General features: G+C 45.8%; 1 protein-coding gene across 1 annotated transcript in view; it reads right to left on the bottom strand.

The window, feature by feature from the left end:
• LOC138768130 (septin-5-like) overlaps positions 1-19,746 on the bottom strand; it is a 47,922-nt gene that overhangs the window by 18,065 nt on the left and 10,111 nt on the right. The window lies entirely within an intron of this gene.

Genomic DNA, 19,746 nt, shown 5'->3' with positions numbered 1-19,746 from the left:
CTCGTCTCAGCAAGGCAGATTTTATATCATGAGTACTAGTGTCTTTCTGTCAAGTTGTATTTTCAAGTCCTCACACCTAAGCCATGTTGTCAGGACCCTCTTGTAACAGAGTACCACAAGCTCTAGACACTCTTAGTAGCCCACCCTGATACCATTGTCCATCCTATAGTTACAAACTACTCTAAGAAACTGCCTATTCCTAAGTTCAAATGTATTTCTTAGTTAAAACGTAACAAAACTGACAGACCTGCCCCATGTGTATCTCAAGTCTGTATCTAAGCAGAGTATATCTCAAGTATATTCAAGTAAGTTCACTGTAGCAGAGCTGTGTGTATGTACAGCATGTGGGTATGTATGTGTAGTACAGTTGTGTATGTATTTGTAGCAGAGCTGTGTGAACGTACAGTATGTGAATATGTGTGTTTAAATAATGTCATGGAGAGTGTTAAAAAATACAATCCTCAAAATCATAAAATGAAGACACAAAAATAACAGTGTAGGACAAACATTACAAAGCAATATGGGGGAATCCCATGTTAGAAGAAACATTAAAAGGGTATTCCAGAAATAATTTTTTCATAACTTTGCCCAGGCAGGTGGTAAATAGAAAAATACTGTAGACTTACCTTCCTCACTCCTCTACTGCTGCTGGTATCACAGAGCAACAGTACTTCTATCCAGCACTTCTGGCATAGCAGTAGAGAAGTGGGGAAGGCAGGCTAGGGTCACACTGCATTTCTGCTGATTTGCTTATATATTTAAAGGGGAAAAAAAACTGATGGTAAAAATAGATCTGGTTTCCATTAATTTACAATATATATATTAAAAAAACATCATTTTTTTCTTTTTTAATGTGCAAAAGAAGTGGTTGACCACGTTAAAATTAACCACATGGAAATGGATATATTGAAAATATGCAAAAATTCATGTCATGTTTATATTTAGGACCTTTCTGGACAGTTTTTTTTTTCCAGTAAATAAATAAGTAAAATGACTCTCTGGAATGTCCCTTTAAGGCCAGTTTATCACAAGTGTAATACAGGAGAATTTCTGTTTCCATATTACTACGGTTAATCCTAGACTGACCACAGGTTTAATGACCTGAAGTGACTGCACCATATAGATCTACTACAGGGATCTATGATGCCATCAATTTATGTCATTACACCCTAAGCTGTAATATGGACTGAGCAATGCTCTTATATTATGCTCATGTTGAACCAGCTTAAGGGATCTATTACATGAAGCGATAATCAGCGGAATCAGGACGATGTGGCCCATTATCCCTTATTGCAGTAGAGACAACAATCAGCTGACGACAATGATCATCGGCTGAGGGTGTCTTTTGGTCGTGACCTGAAATCATTTGTCGACCGTGCATCGCTATGTGTAATCCTGATGCATGACCGACAGCTGGTGATTGTGTAAAAATAAACCCAACTGTGTACATTGTCTGTACATGGTCCCGGTGTTCTTCTGCCCTCTGCTCACTTCCTGAAGCCGCCTCTGTAGCTTCAAAACGGGTCTTTGAGCTGACAGGCCGCTCAGCCAATCACTGTCTGGGCAGCAAGTAGAGGGCAAAAGAACACCAGGACTGTGGACAGGTAATGCACACAGTTTAAGGGCAAGGGCTACACGGACACAATTATCTGTGTAATAGGCTCGGTAAGCGAGTGCCGATCTAGCATATCGTCACCTGCTTAGAGGAGGCTTCGGGCCATGTAACACAACCCTAACCTGTATAGCTAAGTATATTGAAACACTTACATGCAACATTGTAGTTTGTTTCTGGGGTCAGAGGATGAGGATACAAAGTTTAACAGGATCTGACTACCAACCCCTTCTTCAGCCCTCACCATGCACCTTGTCTTTTTGACAAGTTAATTATTATTATTATTATTATTTTTTTTTATGACAGGGACATTATAACATGCTTATCAAACTGCAAAGTAAACAGTGTGAAATATGTAAAAAACAAACAAAAAACAATAGAAGGAAATTGGATTGCTTTTATGGCAAAGTTCCCTGGACAACCTCTTTAAAGTGACTCTGTACCCACAATCTCCCCCCCCCCCAAACTGCTTGTACCTTTGGATAGCTGCTTTTAATCCAAGGTCTGTCCTGGGGTCAGTTCGGCAGGTGATGCAGTTATTGTCCTAAAAAACAACTTTAAACTTGCAGCCCTGTGTTAAATTGGCGTGGCCTAGAGTACACACACTCTTGCACCGCCTCTCAGTCTCTCCTCCCCGCCCTCTTCACCATAAGGAATGCCCTGGGCGGGATTTTTCCTATTCATCACTGGTCTGAACATTGCACAGGTGCTGGGTCATTAAGGCTCCTGTGCAGTGTTCACACAAGTGATGAATAGGAAAAAATACTGCTCAGGGCATTCCTAATGATGAAGAGGGCGGAGAAATGGGACAGAGAGGTTGTGCCAGCCTAATGCATAGTCACTTTAGGCCACACCAATTTGACACAGGGCTGCAAGTGTAAAAGTTGTTTTTTTAGGACAATAACTTGATCACCTGCTGAACGGAGCCCAGAACAGATCTTGGAATAAAAGCAGCTATCTGAAGGTACAAGCAGTTTGGGGAGGCAGATTGTGGGTATAGAGTCATTTTAAGTAAATGGTGATTTCACTAACTTCTGGGATCTATTGAGGGTTCTATTGTTTTTACAGTGCAGCATGGGCAAAAATGGCTTCAAGCACTTGCAGAAGGCCCCACAAAAAGCAGTAGCTCATTAATTTGTAGAGTCAGTATGCATTGAAACAAATCTGCAGCAGTTGTTATGTTTGTCAATTAGTTTTTATCCTGGACATATTAAATGGTTAAGTATTCATAGTGCCTTCTGTACTAGTGTTCTATACATTCAGAAAGAAACCAATCAATCTATTCCATGGCAATTACACCAAGAATGACCTGCACATTTAAATGAGCCTTTCTGCTTCACACACAAATGGAACGTTAATGGGGTTTATGCACAGACAGCAATACACAAACTACAAAGCGTGTATTTCACGTGTACCAGCAAACTATAGTAGAGCTAAACTCGCTACGTGTCAGCAGAAATACATGTGCAAAATAACTATGAATTTGTTTTTCAGGGAAGGAACCACCATTAAACTGACAAGTAAAGGTGGGCTGATATGGTTCTCTGGAGCACTGGATAAAGCTCCTGCAGCAGCCGTGGTACGTACTGACTGCAGCTGCCGCAGGAGCTTTATACCGGAGAAAAACAAGTTTATTAACCTGGGCGCGTGACAGGCAAAGGCGGGGAGGTAGTCATCTGGGACGGCTCTTCACCCATCACAAGTCACCGCTCTCTGCCTGTCGGCGGGATGATTGACAGGCAGAGGCAGGAAGATAGTCATCTGGGCGGCTCCCTGCCCATCACTATTCACCACTGTCTGCCTGTAAGCGCGCTCGTTGGGTTGATTGACAGGCAAAGGTGGGGAGGTACTTATCTGGGCGGCGTGCTTGGCGGGATGATTCCCGCCCTCTGAGCGCGCTGACAGGCAGAGAGCGGTGACTAGTGACGGTCGGGGAGCCACCCAGATGACTACTTCACTGCTGCTGCCTGTAACGCGCCCAGGTTATTAAACTCGTTTTTCTATGGTATAAAGCTCCTGCAGATCCTGCAGCTCAGTACGAGCCATGGCTGCTGCAGGAGCTTTATACACCTTTAGGCTATGTTCACACTACGTATGAGACCGGCCGTTCCGTGACCCCGGCGGGGTCACGGAACGGCCGCGCCCGCATCAGAGCTTCCCATAGCCCACAGTGAAGCAAGCGGCCGGAGCCGCTCGCTTCACTGTGTGAACTGATAGGTCTTTCTGCGGCCGGAATTCACTGAATTCCGGCTGCAGAAAACTGACCTGTCAGTTATTTGCGGGGCCGCACAGATCCCGGCCGGAGCGTATACGATGTGTGTATGCTCCGGCCAGGATGCCATTGCTCAATAGGCTGTGTTGCACTGCACAAAAACTACGGCCGTTGTTACCCTCGGCAACAACGGCCGTAGTTTTACGTAATGTGATCATAGCCTTATACAGTGTTCCAGGGAAACATATCAACCCAATTGGGCTGATTGGTTCCCTTTAAAGGGGTTGTCTGAGTAGCAAAGGACGGCTGAAGCCTTCTGCTTCTTGGCACTCACGCCATGAGATACCATGTTTTGAAAGTAAGCCTTCTGAGACACTGAGGGGTGGGGCAACGTCCCGATCATCGCATGCAGGCAAGCTAGTGTGTGATGTCAAATAGCTGCACAGTGTTGCCAATATTGCGGAGACACTGTGCAGCTGGGTGAAACATGCTTACATGCGATGATCGTAACTTAGCCAATACCCCCACTGCTTGTAAGGGAAGGCTGAGAGAAAAAGTTTTAACTTTAGGGCCGTTCACACTGAGCAAACACGGCGCAATTCAGCGGCGGAGCTCTCCGCCGCGGAATCCCGCCGTGCTCAGTGTCCTGCTTTGAGTGAATGGGAGAGCGCGCCTGTCCGATTCCTCTCCTCTCCGCTCAAAGAATGAACATGTTCATTCCTTGAGCGGAGAGCGGCGGCAGCGGACGAGCGCGCACCCTCTCCATTCACTTAACAGCAGGACACTGAGCACGACGGGATTCTGTGCCGTGTTTGCTCAGTGTGAACCGGCCCTAAAGGAGGAGAAGGCTTTAGCCATCTTTTGCTCCCTGGACAATCCCTTTAAAATGGCATAACATGATTTAGATTTAATATTACAGCTTTGTTTATGAGATGTTACATCAATCATAGAAGTTTCCATTTACACCAATCACCAATCATAAGAAATTTCTGCCAGGACTTGTACGATGTAGACAATACTTACATACATCAAAGACAATACTTGTAAAACTTGTAAAGCATATCTACCTGACCTTACCATGAAGCTGCCACCACAACATCTCAGTAGGCTTGAGATCTGGCAATTGTGATGGTCTGTAAGGCCTGGAGTAGTGGATCCACTGGGCCGACACTAGCGATGGCACAAAACCGCACCAGGGAGCGGAGTCTAAGGGGACGCTGGTTTTCACCAGAGCCCGCCGCAAGGCGGGATGGGCTTTCTGTGGCAGGCGACCCCCAGGTCGCTACCCCTGGTTTGGTTGCTAGTGACAGCAGGCGAGGCGAGGCAGGAGCAGTAGGCAGGAGATGGTGCTGGCCGAGGTCTGTAGGCGTAACCGCAGGTGACAGGCAGAACACAGGAGCAGGAACCAGGAACAAGGACTAGGGACCAGGTAGCGGACAGGAAACAGGAACAAGGACTAGGGACCAGGTAGCGGACAGGAATCAGGAACAAGGACTAGGGACCAGGTAGCGGACAGGAATCAGAAACAACAGGGAGCTGGGCCAAACGCTATGGGAAGCATGTAGAGGCTCCAACACCTGGAAGGGGGCAGGGCTGGAACTTATAGGGGAGTGATTGACATTCAAGCCAATTAGGAGCGCACTGCCCCTTTAACCCTTTAAGGACATGGCCCATTTTCGTTTTTACGTTTTCGGTTTTTCCTCCTTGTGTTTAAAAGGTCATAGCACTTGCATTTTTCCACCTAGAAACCCACATGACCCCTTATTTCTTGCGTCACTAATTGTACTTTGCAATTACAGGCTGAATTTTTGCATAAAGTACACTGCAAAACCAGAAAAAAATTCAAAGTGTGGTGAAATTGAAAAAAAAAAACGCATTTCTTTTATTTGAGGGAAATGTGTTTTTACGCCATTCGCCCTGGGGTAAAACTGACTTGTTATGCATGTTCCTCAAGTCGTTACGATTAAAACGATATGTAACATGTATAACTTATATTGTATCTGATGGCCTGTAAAAAATTCAAACCGTTGTTAACCAATATACATTCCTTAAAATCGCTCCATTCCCAGGCTTATAGCGCTTTTATCCTTTGGTCTATGGGGCTGTGCGAGGTGTCATTTTTTGCGCCATGATGTGATCTTTCTATCGGTACCTTGATTGCGCATATACGACTTTTTGATCGCTTTTTATTACATTTTTTCTGGATTTGATGCGACCAAAAATGCGCAATTTTGCACTTTGGGATTTTTTTGCGCTGACGCCGTTTACCGTACGAGATCAGGAATGTGATTAATTAATAGTTCGGGCGATTACGCACGCGGCGATACCAAACATGTTTATTTATTTATTTATTTGTTTACTTTTATTTAAAACCTGGGAAAAGGGGGGTGATTCAGACTTTTATTAGGGGAGGGGGATTTTTACTATTAACAACACGTTTTTTTTTTTTTTTTACACATATACTAGAAGCCCCCCTGGGGGACTTCTAGTATATACACTTTGATCTCTCATAGAGATCTCTGCAGCATAGATATGCTGCAGAGATCCATGAGATCGGCACTCGTTTGCTTTCGGCTGCTGCAGCCGGAAACAAACGAGTGCCGAGCCGAGGACGGCGCCATCTTGGACGCGTCCCCGGCCGGCATCAGTAACGGAGATCGCTCCTCCGGGACCTTGTCCCGGAGGAGCGATCTCCGCCACTAGACACCAGGGAAACGTTGCCTCCGGTAATCGGAGGCAGCTGTCAACTTTGACAGCTGCCTCCGATTAGCTAATTAGCGGGCACGGCGATCGGACCGTGCCCGCTAATAGCGGCGGTCCCGGGCTACACGCGGCACCCGGGATCGCGGCACTTCAAAGCGGGGCCGCCGCGCGGCCCCGCTTTGAAGTGCTAATGAGGACATAGGACGTACCGGTACGTCCTATGTCCTTAAGAGGTTAAATCTGAGACAGCCTGCGCGCACGCGCCCTAGGAGGCGGGGACGCGCGCGCCGGCCGGCACAGTGACGGGCAGGAGCGCAGTGAGGTGAGGCGCCCCTCAGGGCCGAAGCAACAGCAACGCCGGGTCCCTGCATATGGACACCGGCTGCTGCAGAAGTGGGAGAGAGGGTGCGGCGGCGGTCCGGAGCACGGGACGCCGCCGTGGCCCTAACAGTACCCCCCCCCTTTGGCCTCCCCCTCTTTCTGGTCTGCAAGAATTCCTTGATGAGATCCCGATCCAGGATATTAGATTCAGGTTCCCAGGATCTCTCCTAAGGACCAAAACCTCTCCAGTCCACTAGGAAGAAACGTCTTCCTCTGACAGTTTTCATCGCTAGGATGTCTTCAACAATGTATACGTCGTCAGAGACGGCTTGTGGAGTGGAGGACGAAGCTTTACTGGAGAATCGGTTGAGGACCACTGGCTTCAAGAGGGAGACATGGAAGGAGTTCGGGATTCGCATAGTAGGGGTAGACGGAGTTTGTAGGTGACTGGGTTAATGCATTTTAGCACTGAGAAAGGACCAAGAAATCAGGGACCCAACTTGTAGCTGGGAATCTTGAGACGGACATACTTGGCCGAGAGCCAGACTTTGTCACCAGGGAGAAAGTTTGTGGCAGGTCTCCTCTTCTTATCTGCCTGGTCCTTCATGCGTTCAGAGGCTTTGAGTAAGGACTGTCGAGTCTGTTCCCAGATCGACTGAAGGTCAGAGATCAATTCCTCCACGGCAGGAACCTCAGATGATGGAGAGAGAGGCAGAGGAGGACGAGGGTGATGCCCGTGGACCACATAGAAAGGAGACTTGCCTGTGGAACTCGAGTCCAGATGGTTATAAAAAAACTCTGCCCATGGAAGTAGATCGGACCAGTTGTCTTGGCGGCTGGAAACAAAATGACGTAGGTAGTTACCCAGGATCTGATTGACTCTCTCCACTTGCCCGTTGGTCTGGGGATGATAGGCAGATGAGAAGTCCAGCTTCACTTGGAGCTGCGAGCAGAGGGCATGCCAAAACTTGGAGACAAATTGAGAGCCTTGGTCGGACACAATGTGAAGAGGAAGTCCATGCAGGCGGAAGATGTGTCGGAAGAACAACTGAGCCAGACGGGGAGCAGAGGGTAGTCCAGGAAGGACCACGAAGTGAGCCATTTTAGAGAAGCGGTCGGTCACCACCCAAATGACTGTATTGCCCGCGGATGGAGGTAGGTCCGTGATGAAGTCCATCCCTATGTGGTGCCAGGGACGGTCCGGGACTGGCAAGGGCAAAAGTAGGCCGGCAGGTCTTTGATGGGGTGACTTGTTCCTGGCACAGACTGCGCAGGAAGCCACAAAGTCCTTGACATCCTGAAGGAGATTGGGCCACCAGTAGTGACGGGAGATCAATTGCCCGGTCTTTTGAGTTCCCGGATGCCCGGCCACCAAAGAGGAATGACCCCACTTCAAGATGTGTTTTCGGAGTGCGGGGCGCACATAAGTCTTACCGGGAGGCAGTCTCTGCAGAGTAGAAGTGGCAACTGGTACTAGGCGATCGGGAGGTATTATGTGACGAGGGGATTCCTCTTGCCCCATGACATCGGATGCTCGGGATAATGCATCGGCCTTTATATTCTTCTCGGCTGGATGGAAATGAATAGTAAAGTTGAACCGTGAGAAGAAGAGGGACCACCTGGCCTGCCGGGGATTGAGGCGTTGAGCCGATTGGAGGTAGAGGAGGTTCTTGGGGTCCATGTAGATGTTAACGGGATGTCTAGCCCCCTCTAGGAGATGACGCCACTCCTCCAGTGCCAACTTAATAGCCAGGAGTTCACGGTCTCCAATCGTATAGTTCCTCTCGGCAGGGGAGAAAGTCTTAGAAAAGAACCCGCAGGTTCTGGTCTTGCCTGATGTGTCCCTTTGCGAGAGGATGGCTCCTGCGCCCACAGAAGATGCATCGACTTAAAGAGAAAACGGCTTGGAGACATCCGGACGGACTAGAGCAGGAGCAGAGGCAAAGGCAGACTTTAGGCTATTGAAGGCTTGTTCGGCCTCTGGAGGCCAACGTCTAGGATCCGCCTTCTTCTTGGTGAGAGCCACTATGGGTGCAACCAGGGTAGAGAAGTGAGGGATGAACTGCCGATAGTAGTTGGCAAATCCAAGGAAACGTTGGATAGCTCTAAGTCCCACAGGACGTGGCCACTGGAGAACAGCTGAGAGCTTGGCTGGATCCATCTGTAGGCCCTGGTCGGAGACAATGTATCCAAGAAACGGCAGGCTGCGCTGATGGAAAACGCACTTCTCCAGCTTGGCATACAAATGATTGGCCCGTAGTCTTCGTAGAACCTGCCGTACATGGGACACGTGGGTCTGCTGGTCGTGGGAGAAGACCAGGATGTCGTCAAGATAGACAATGACGCAGACATAGAGGAGATTGCGGAATATATCATTCACGAATCCCTGGAAGACCGCTGGGGCGTTGCATAGGCCGAATGGCATGACCAGATATTTGTAGTGCTCATCTCTGGTGTTGAAAGCGGTCTTCCACTCGTCTCCTTCACGAATACGGATCAAGTTATACGCTCCCCTGAGATCCAGCTTGGAGAAGATCCTAGCTCCACGGAGACGGTCGAATAGTTCGGGGATTAGCGGAAGAGGATAGTGGTTCTTGACAGTCACCTTATTTAAGCCCCGGTAGTCTATGCATGGGCGGAGGGAACCGTCCTTCTTCTGCACAAAGAAAAATCCAGCGCCAGCGGGAGACGTGGATTTACGGATGAAGCCATCCTGTAAGTTCTCCCGGATGTAGGAGGACATGGCTTCAGTCTCGGGCACAGAGAGAGGGTATACTCGACCACGTGGAGGAGAAGTTCCTGGAAGAAGGTCTATAGGGCAATCATAGGGCCGATGAGGTGGTAGAGAGTCCACATCAACGAAGTCTTAGTATTCTTTCGGTAGTCCGGATAGGGGCATGGCGTAAGCAGGTGACCTCGTAGAGCACTTGGGTTGAGGAGACCTCAGACACCGATTTGGACAGTCCTGACCCCAGCTGAGAACCTCCCCAGTTCTCCAGTCCAGCTTAGGGGTATGTAATTGCAGCCAAGGGAGACCCAGCAGGATGTTGGAAGAGAAATGGCGCAAGACGTAGAAGGAGATCCTCTCCTGATGTAAGGCGTCCACCTGGAAGACTAGAGGTGCAGTCTGGCAGTGCACAGCTTCGGTGGCAAACTGACTGCTTAGAAGTTAAATATGCATAGTGCATTGAGTCAGGAATCCTCTGCACAACTTGGGGTCACCTCCATATTTACTTGGGAGAGCCAGTCGTAGTTTAGAAGAGGCTGCAGGAGGTGATGACTGCTGAGCTGTGGTATGCTGCTGTACGGCTGCAGTCAGTTGTTGGATCAGCTGTGACTGTTGCTGGATCTGTTGAGCCTGTAGGGCGACCACTCGGGCTACTTCACGGATATCAGGCACCTCGCCGGGATCCATGGTTGGAGCCTACTGTAACGCCTGGAGTAGTGGATCCACTGGGCCGACACTAGCGATGGCACAAAACCGCACCAGGGAGCGGAGTCTAAGGGGCCGCTGGTTTTCACCAGATCCCGCCACAAGGCGGGATGGGCTTGCTGCGGCAGGCAACCCCCAGGTCGCTACCCCTGGTTTGGTTGCTAGTGACAGCAGGCGAGGCGAGGCAGGAGCAGTAGGCAGGAGATGGTGCTGGCAGAGGTCTGTAGGCGTAGCCGCAGGTGACAGGCTGAACACAGGAGCGATAGTGTGACAGAGGAGCAGGAACCAGGAACAAGGACTTGGGACCAGGTAGCGGACAGGAATCAGGAACAAGGACTAGGGACCAGGTAGCGGACAGGAATCAGAAACAACAGGGAGCTGGGCCAAACGCTATGGGAAGCATGTAGAGGCTCCAACACCTAGAAGGGGGCAGGGCTGGAACTTATAGGGGAGTGATTGACATTCAAGCCAATTAGGAGTGCACTGCCCCTTTAAATCTGAGACAGCCGGCGCGCGCGCCCTAGGAGGCGGGGACGCACGCGCCGGCCGGCACAGCGACGGGCAGGAGCGCGGTGAGGTGAGGCGCCCCCCGGGGCCGAGCAACAGCAACGCCGGGTCCCTGCATATGGACACCGGCTGCTGCAGAAGTGGGAGAGAGGGTGCGGCGGCGGTCCGGAGCACGGGACGCCGCCGTGGCCCTAACATGGTCAGCCCATATTTGCTCTATGTTTGGCATTCTCTTGCTTGATTCAGACGCCTCAAACGTCATCCATTCATAATACCTCCCTTCAGTCCTCTACCATGCAGTGTCTTATGTTTTCCTTAATTACAGATAAGAAGTACAGATTAGCATGCATCTAAAGAGGGGCCGTCAGATCAATATGCTGTCCGGTGTAAGGGTTGCATGTAACAGCTACTGTACAGGTCAGTACTCCTGGTAGCCAAACCAGTATGTTTGGATAACTAGGTGTTGAAAGAATACGCTTGGCTCATTGTAATGAGTCTGCTGTATCCACATCCCTTGAATGGAGCAGCAGTATTCATGTAGATTGCCATGTTATGCAAAGTGCTATGTTTGTGTTGGGGTCAGGTGGGGACTCATGGACCCCTGTTCATTAATTCTGTTAAAATTATCCAAAATCTAAACAAATTACTAAGAGTGAATCTTACCCCTATGTTATTTGTGTGGTTCTAAAATACACGCCACAGCTCAGTTAGTCCTCTCGCTTCTTTCGAGCCACTATCCAGCCACAATTGATGTATTGATTGGAGCATTGTCCTTTCTTTCTGACCTTCACACTGTCTAACCTCATAAACTTCATTTAGTATGCTGCTCTGTAACCCTCATTGCTAGTCTTACGGTTCAGTCTAACTCATGATACACATCAAAATGAAAAACTGACCTTTTTAGGGTGTTATTTACTGGTAAGAAACAGAACATTCACCAGAAATCCCACTAATCATCTCTCTGCCCTGATGATGTCTTCCAGCTACAGTTTGGTCATTTTATACATTGACTAAAATAAAGTAGGTAATCTACAGAAAATGTCTACTAGCTACATTTATTGAATTAATTGCTGTCAAATTTGAGGTATTCTATATCTAATGTACCTTTATTTTGCATATGCCTGTAACATAGCAATAAAATCAATTGTACTCTCTAACATGTACTGCTATGGCACTGCACTTTATTATTTACATTGGTTGCTTATACACAGTAGGAGATTTTAAATTTATATTTCTATACAGGTGGATACAATTAAGATTTTATATGCTCTTTGGCTTTGTGCAGACTACTGTCCCCGGCCGGTCTCTGAAAGACGGAACAGCCGGTCTTTCAAAAAATCATCCCGGCTGGTACTGCAGTCGTGCGCGCCTGCATCGGAACCCCCCACTGCACACTATGGAGCATGCGGCCGGGGCCGCTCACTCCATAGTGTGCACTGACAGGGTTTTCCGTGGACGCTATTCACTGAATATTGGCCGCAGAAAACTGACATGTCAGTTTCCTACGGCGCAGCGAGAGATTCCAGCCGGGATTCCTTAGAAGACAAGGCAACGTATCTTTTCATAAAAAGTACGGCCGTTGTTGCCGTACATTTACGAAAAGATACGTTGTGTGAACATAGCCTTAAAGTGTGTAGATGTTTTTGAGATTGGTTTAGCTACTTTTTGTAGGTTGTCCAAAATTATTTATTATTAGTCTATGTTCTCACACAGTAAAATCAAATCATTTTTGTAAAATTTTCAATATAATAATGTGCTCCACTGAAGTCAGTGGAAAATTGTCCGGCAGTGCACACACTCTATAGAATAATGACTATAATTGCTTACGACTGTTCAACTAATGAATATGCTCATTAGTTACCACCTGCTTTTGCAAAAAAATTGTTTTTTTTTAACCCCTTAAGGTCAAAGCCAATTTTCGTTTTTGCGCTTTTGCTTTTTCCTTTTTATGTTTAAAAGTCCATAGCGCTTGCATTTTTTCACCGAGAGACTTATATGAGCGCTTATTTTTTGCGAAACCAATTGTACTTAGCAATGACCGGCATTATTTTTCCATAAAATATGCTGCGAAACCGGAAAAAAATAATTTGCGCTGTCAAATTGAAAACAAAAACGAATTTGTTTTGATTTCGGGGAGTTTTGCATTTACGCCGTTCACCCTATGGTAAAACTGACTTGTTATGCAAGTTCCTCAAGTCGTTACGATTACAACGATATATAACATGTATAACTTTTATTGTATCTGATGGCTTTTAAAAAAATCAAAACATTGTTAACAAATACACGTTCCTTAAAACTGCTCCATTCCTAGGCTTATAGCGCTTTTATCCTTTGGTCTATGGGGCTGTCAGGTGTCATTTTTTGCGCCATGATGTGATCTTTCTATCGGTACCTTGATTGCGCATATGCGACTTTTTGATCACTTTTTATTACATTTTTTCTGGATTTGATGCGACCAAAAATGCGCAATTTTGCACTTTGGAATTTTTTTGTGCTGACGCCGTTTACCGTGCGAGATCAGGAATGTGATTAATTAATAGTTCGGGCGATTACGTGTGTGGCGATACTAAATATGTTTATTTATTTGTTTATTTATTAATTTATATTTATAAAATGGAAAAAGGGGGGTGATTTGGACTTTTATTAGGGGAGGGGATTTTTTATTAATAAAAACACTTTTTTACTTTTTTTTTTTTACATGGACTAGAAGCCCCCCTGGGGGGCTTGTATATACATAGCACTGATCTCTCATAGAGATCAATGCTGTGTATATACACAGCAAAGATCGATTAGATTGGTCATAGATTGCTATGGCCTGCTGCAGGCCATAGCAATCTATTGCCGAGCCGGGATCAGCGTCATTCCAACGCTGAGGCCCGGCACGGGCAGAAGAACGGATCTCCCCCCCGCGATCGCATCGCGGGGGGGAGATCCGACCCACTAGACACCAGGGATAGTGTGCATAAAGCACTTCAAAGCAGCTGTCAGGTTTGACAGCTGCATTGAAGTGCTTAATTAGCCGGCGCGGCAACGGGACCCGTGCCGGGTAACAAAGGCACTGCCCGGCTGCACGTGTCAGCCGGGATCAGCGCCGTTCAGAGCGGGGTCCCGGCGGGACCCCACTCTGAACACCCCCCGCGGCACCATGACGTATCAGATACGTCATGGGTCGCTAAGGGGTTAATATGTTCACACATGTATAAATATAGCCTTAGGCTGGGTTCACACTACTCACAATACTCAGTATTGTGGTCCTAATATTGCAACCAAAACCAGAAGTGGATTAAAAACACAGAAAGGATCTGTTCACACAATGGTGAAATTGAGTGGATGGCCGCCATATAACAGTAAATAATGGCCATTATTTCAATATAACAGCCGTTGTTTTAAAATAACAGCAAATATTTGCCATTAAATGGCGGCCATCCACTCAATTTCAACATTGTGTGAACAGATCCTTTCTGTGTTTTCAATCCACTCCTGGTTTTGGTTGCAATATGAGGACCACAATACTGACTGAAATATACATAGTGTGAACCCAGCCTCAAGGTGGTCATTTTTTTTCTTTTAAATCAACTGGTTTCAGTAAGTTATATGGATTTGTAATTTATAAATCTTAATTTTACTGATACTTATCAGCTATTGACAGGCACTGTCCTAAGAAAGAAGCCACACACACACAGATACATATTACATCTACACAATTTACTTGATTAATTTTTTGGCCTGTTTTTTATATAAAATACAATGCTATAAGATGGACTACTAAGTGTCTAACATACTAGAAAATTTCAGTCAGGGCTCCGTCACTAAGGACATTTGGTCTTTACTAACATCAATAAAGAGACCAAATGCAGGAAGTGATGTCTGTTGGCCTAATAAAGAGGAATGCTGATTAGAGATGCAGCCCTAAGGCTATCTTGAAAACAGGGATACTGCCATTGCATGTATCCATGTTTTCGCAGACTCCCAAAAATTTGTTAGGGTACTTAAATAACACTGTAAGGGCCCTATTCCACCGGACGATTATCGTTAGCATAATCGTTAACGATTAACGATCTCAAACGACCGCTATTGCGAAAGACCTGAAAACGTTCACTCATTTCCATGGAACGATAATCGTTACTTATGATCGTAATTGCGATCGTTTCTTCTTCCGTATTTCTTCGCTATTGCGTTCGTATCTATTGCGAACGACCGAACGATGTCTTATTCAATGCGAACAATTTGCGAACGTTTTGCGAACGAGCAACGATAAAAATAGGTCCAGGTCTTATGAAGCGATCAACGATTTCTCGTTCGGTCGTTAATCGTTAACTGCATTTCAACCGAACGATTATCGTTTAGATTCGAACGATTTAACGATAATCTGAACGATAATCGTCCGGTGGAATAGGGCCCTAACTCTGACCTTAATTTAATTTCTCCTAAATTTATTCTTTCACATGCAATGGATTCATTTACTGATAGTTAAGACTAAAAACCTAGCATAAAGGCCCTAATACACGAAGCAATTATTGCTTTGGGTAATAGTAATGTTAAAAGGCAATGATCAGCCGACATGTACGATGTCGGCTGATCCTTGTCTTTCAACATGTTGAAAGACCAATGATCACTATCTTCTATGGGCTGCCCGGACAGTCTAAGGGCCCTATTCCACTGGACGATTATCGTTTGCATAATCGTTAACGATTAACAATCTCAAACGACCGCTATTGCGAAAGACCTGAAAACGTTCATTCATTTCCATGGAACTATAATCGTTACTTATGATCGTAATTGCGATTGTTTTTTCTTCGCTATTTATTTGCTATTGCGTTCGTATCTATTGCGAATGACCGAACGATGTCTTATTCAATGCGAACGATTTGCAAACGTTTTGCGAACGAGCAAGGATAAAAATAGGTCCAGGTCTTATAAAGCGATCAACGATTTTTCGTTCGGCCGTTAATCGTTAACTGCATTTCAACCGAACGATTATCATTTAGATTCAAACGATTTAACGATAATCGTCCGGTGGAATAGGGCCCTTACAATTGCCTGGGCAGTCCCTCTGCAGCTCCCCCGCAGCATTTATTATCAATGCTTTAACCAGTCAACTAGTGCAAAAACTCAAAAATGTTCAAAAATGTGCAAAAATGTTGGCACAGCACTGAAATTTTTGGCTAAATACTCTAAATACACTGAAAAACTTATTTTCCTGCAAGTTTACACCAAAGTCTAGACCAAAATCTTTGTTAAATTTCTCCCATTGTAACTGGTTATGGTACCTAAAATAAAGAAGAGTATATTGTGCAGTACTAGAAGGCTAAAATTCTATGTAGTTAAATTAAACACAACAAACATACAATAAAAGTATTAAGGGGTATGACGCATTGCCCTGAATTAACTGGGGATGTTCCTTTTACCTGGCTCTCCTCCTCTCCATCACTGCCGGTCTCCTCGCTGCTGCTCTCCATATCTCCGAGCTGTTTCCCAAAGGATCATTACTGTTTATATATAGAGCAGCACAACCACAGCAGGCATCAGGACTGCCCCAAGACACATGCTATGCCATGCACCCTCCCCCATTCATCAATTTCACTATGACACCATAGTATAGCTAGCTAGCATGTTCTATATTGACAGACTGCAGATAACAACATCATCTATTAGCACCATAAGTCGACAAAAAACCCTATGCATTATTCACCATATTGATTAACAACACCATCAACTGTATTTGTTCACAGGCAACAGGTACATCATAGCAAAACATAAAGTGAAGCTCCTCCTACATATACTTTATAAAGGTTACCCAAGGTAAATAGTGAGAATACAGTAAAAAAAAAATCAATGAGAGGAGCAGAGAACCTATGTTGGCCTGGGATTTCTTTTTCTAAGTAGAAGACGATATTCAGATCGTATTTACTTATCATTGCTTCATACTTTACATTTTCGACATTACACACACAAAACATATAATCAACGTGATGTAATAATTTATTTATGAATGAACTACAGATCCCAGTGGCAAGGGATTAAAGTCAGGGCTAAATGCATTCAAGACAGTGCCTGGGCAGTGAAAATTTTTATTAAAGTATTGTATTGCAGTGCTTTTTTTCAACTGCATCAAGGCTTCACTTCCTGGATAAAATGGTGATGTCACGACCCGACTCAAAGAACTGTGCGGGCTGTGGCTGCTGGAGAGGATGATGGCAGAGGGATGCTCAGTGTCCCTCCAGTGCCCTGCATCCCTCAGTGTCCCCCTGCCATCATCCTCTCCAGCAGCCACAGCCAGCACAGCTCTGGGAGTCGGCTCCTGACATCACCATGTTATCCAGGAAGTAAAGCCTTGATGCATTAGTAAACAGTGTCGGACTGGGGTACCTGGGGCCCACCAGAGGAAATGATCCTTGGGGACCACCAAAGAAGAATCAGTAAAAAGCGATATACTGACCCGGCCCTATCCTGGATTCATCTGGATCTGTGATAACTCCCTTGAGAATGACATGTTTTCAGTCGAACTATAACTCTCAGAATACTCTTCAATTATGAAGCTTTAATGAAGGGTATGATGGGAGTTGTAGTTTCAGACAGAACAAACCTTTAATAATTGATTGTTGTGCAGAAGCTTCCGGTGGCCGTAATCTGTTACAACCATCAGCCCTAAAGGTCCAGCACTATATGTCTCTACAGTGGCAGCTCATATGTACTACAACTCCAAGCATATCTTGAGGGATGCAGACTATCAGTAAATGCTGGGAGTTGTAGTGCTTGCAGCTGTTGTACCTGGAGGATTCTTGGTGTATTGTATACTGGAGGCTTTGTGGGAGATCAGAATACAGAGTTATGTGGGGGCTCAGTGTGTGGAAGTGACCCCAGAACAGCACTAAGATATATATTATCACCATACTGTACCTCTCAACATAACATCACACTGTTACTAACCATATCATCCATCATCATACTACTACCCCCTTCATCCTCCTGCACCTCCATCATCATACTACTACCTCCTTAATTCTCCTGCTCCTCCATCATCATACTACTACCCCTCTCATCCTCCTGCACCTCCATCATCATACTACTACTCCTTCATCCTCCTGCACCTCCATCCTCATACTATTACCTCCTTCATCATCCTCCTGCACCTCCATCATCATAGTACTACCCCTCATCCTCCTGCTCCTCCATCATCATACTACTATCCCTCTCATCCTTCTGCTCCTCCATCATCATACTACTACCTCCTTCATCATACTACTACTACCCCTCTCATCCTCCTGCTCCTCCATCATCATACTACTACCTCCTTCATCATCCTCCTGCACCTTCAAGATCATACTACTACCCATTCATCTTTCTGCCCCTCCATCATATTACTACCTATCCATCATCCTCCTGCCCCATCATACTACTACCCCCTTTATCCTCCTGCCCCACCATCATATTACTACCCCTCCATCATCCTCCTACCCCATCATAATACTACCCCCTTCATCCTCCTGCCCTTCCATCATCATAGTAGTACCGCCCTCATCCTCCTGCCCTTCCATCATCATAGTAGTACCCCCCTCATCCTCCTGCCCTTCCATCATCATAGTAGTACCCCTCTCATCCTCCTGCTCCTCTATCATATTACTACTCATCCATCATCCTCCTACCCCATCATACTACTACCCTCTTCATCCTCCCGCCCGTCCATCATCAAAGTAGTACCCCCTCACCCTCCTGCCTTTCCATCATCATAGTAGTACCCCTTTATCCTTTTGCCCCTCATCAGCATACCAGTACCTCCCTCATCATTCTCCAGCCACTCCATCTGTATTTAAAACAACAAACAGATATACTTACCTTACCTCTTGTGCCCCAGCGACTCCTCTCCCCGCTCTGCTTGAGTGAGAACGAACGCCGGAGGGGCGGGGCTTCCCGAGGCGGGAACGGAGCTTCCCGGGACTACCCAGGACATGGTTTTGCCGGGTCTGTCTCTTCAGAGTCGGGCAGACCCGACAAAACCATGTATTTATCCTTCTGCAGCTGGGGGCCCACTTCTACGGTGGTCCAGTCCGACACTGGTAATAAATGCAGGGAAAAAAAAACACTTTAAAAGCATTTCCTGTAATAACTGTACATTTTGTGATTTGTATAACCTTTTGGGGGGGCAATACAATACTTTAATAAAATTTTTCACTGGACTTCTCATTAAAGCCTAAAGGAGATGACAGATTCCTATCTTTATCCTTAGACAACACCTACTGTTAACACATGGCTACACCCCTTAAAGGGGTTATCCAGTGTAAAAAACAATCTTGCATTCATTTGGTAATAAAATAATATTCAGAACACATGGCCCCCAGAATCCTAAAAGTTCTTTCTATTTGATGATATTAAAAACAAGTGTTCAGAAAGAATCTATGGCACACAGGCCTTTAAATGGAATGTATTACCTAGATGTGTTACTACTAAAACATATTCTTTTTATATAATATTTTTTTATTCCTAAAAACCTGAGTTAAACAAAAGATCTTTTTCTGATGACAGATTGCATTTAGGTCCCTTTACTTCCTTCTCTGCACAGTCATATGCCAATATTACATTCTAAACCCAGCAGCAATTCCTTGCCACTTTTTAGTGTGCTGTGTGTAACAATAGGTAATGCACAAAGACGCTATTGCGGTAACTACAGTACATAACAACACCTGCTTCACCCACGGATGGCACCTGAACCTTGTCAACACATATAAATAGTATCATTACTAAATAAGTGCATTTCTCTCATAGTAATCGTGTATTTTTGTTTTTTCCTGCAGATCAGCCTAGAGAGAGGATGACGATAAAATACAGGACAGCACAGCTAACAGCACATCTGAGGGAAATCCTATAATCTTCTTTGTGTACACCGTTGCCATAGCTGCCAGTTTCAATAACCTTGTAGTGTTGGTCATGTGTCACTACCACCTAGGGATCCTCTAGCAC

This window comes from Dendropsophus ebraccatus, chromosome 11 (genome assembly GCF_027789765.1).
Source record: "Dendropsophus ebraccatus isolate aDenEbr1 chromosome 11, aDenEbr1.pat, whole genome shotgun sequence".
NCBI lineage: Eukaryota > Metazoa > Chordata > Amphibia > Anura > Hylidae > Dendropsophus > Dendropsophus ebraccatus.
The sequence above is the reverse complement of the archived record's forward strand: the minus strand, read 5'-3'. Positions and strand labels throughout refer to the sequence as shown.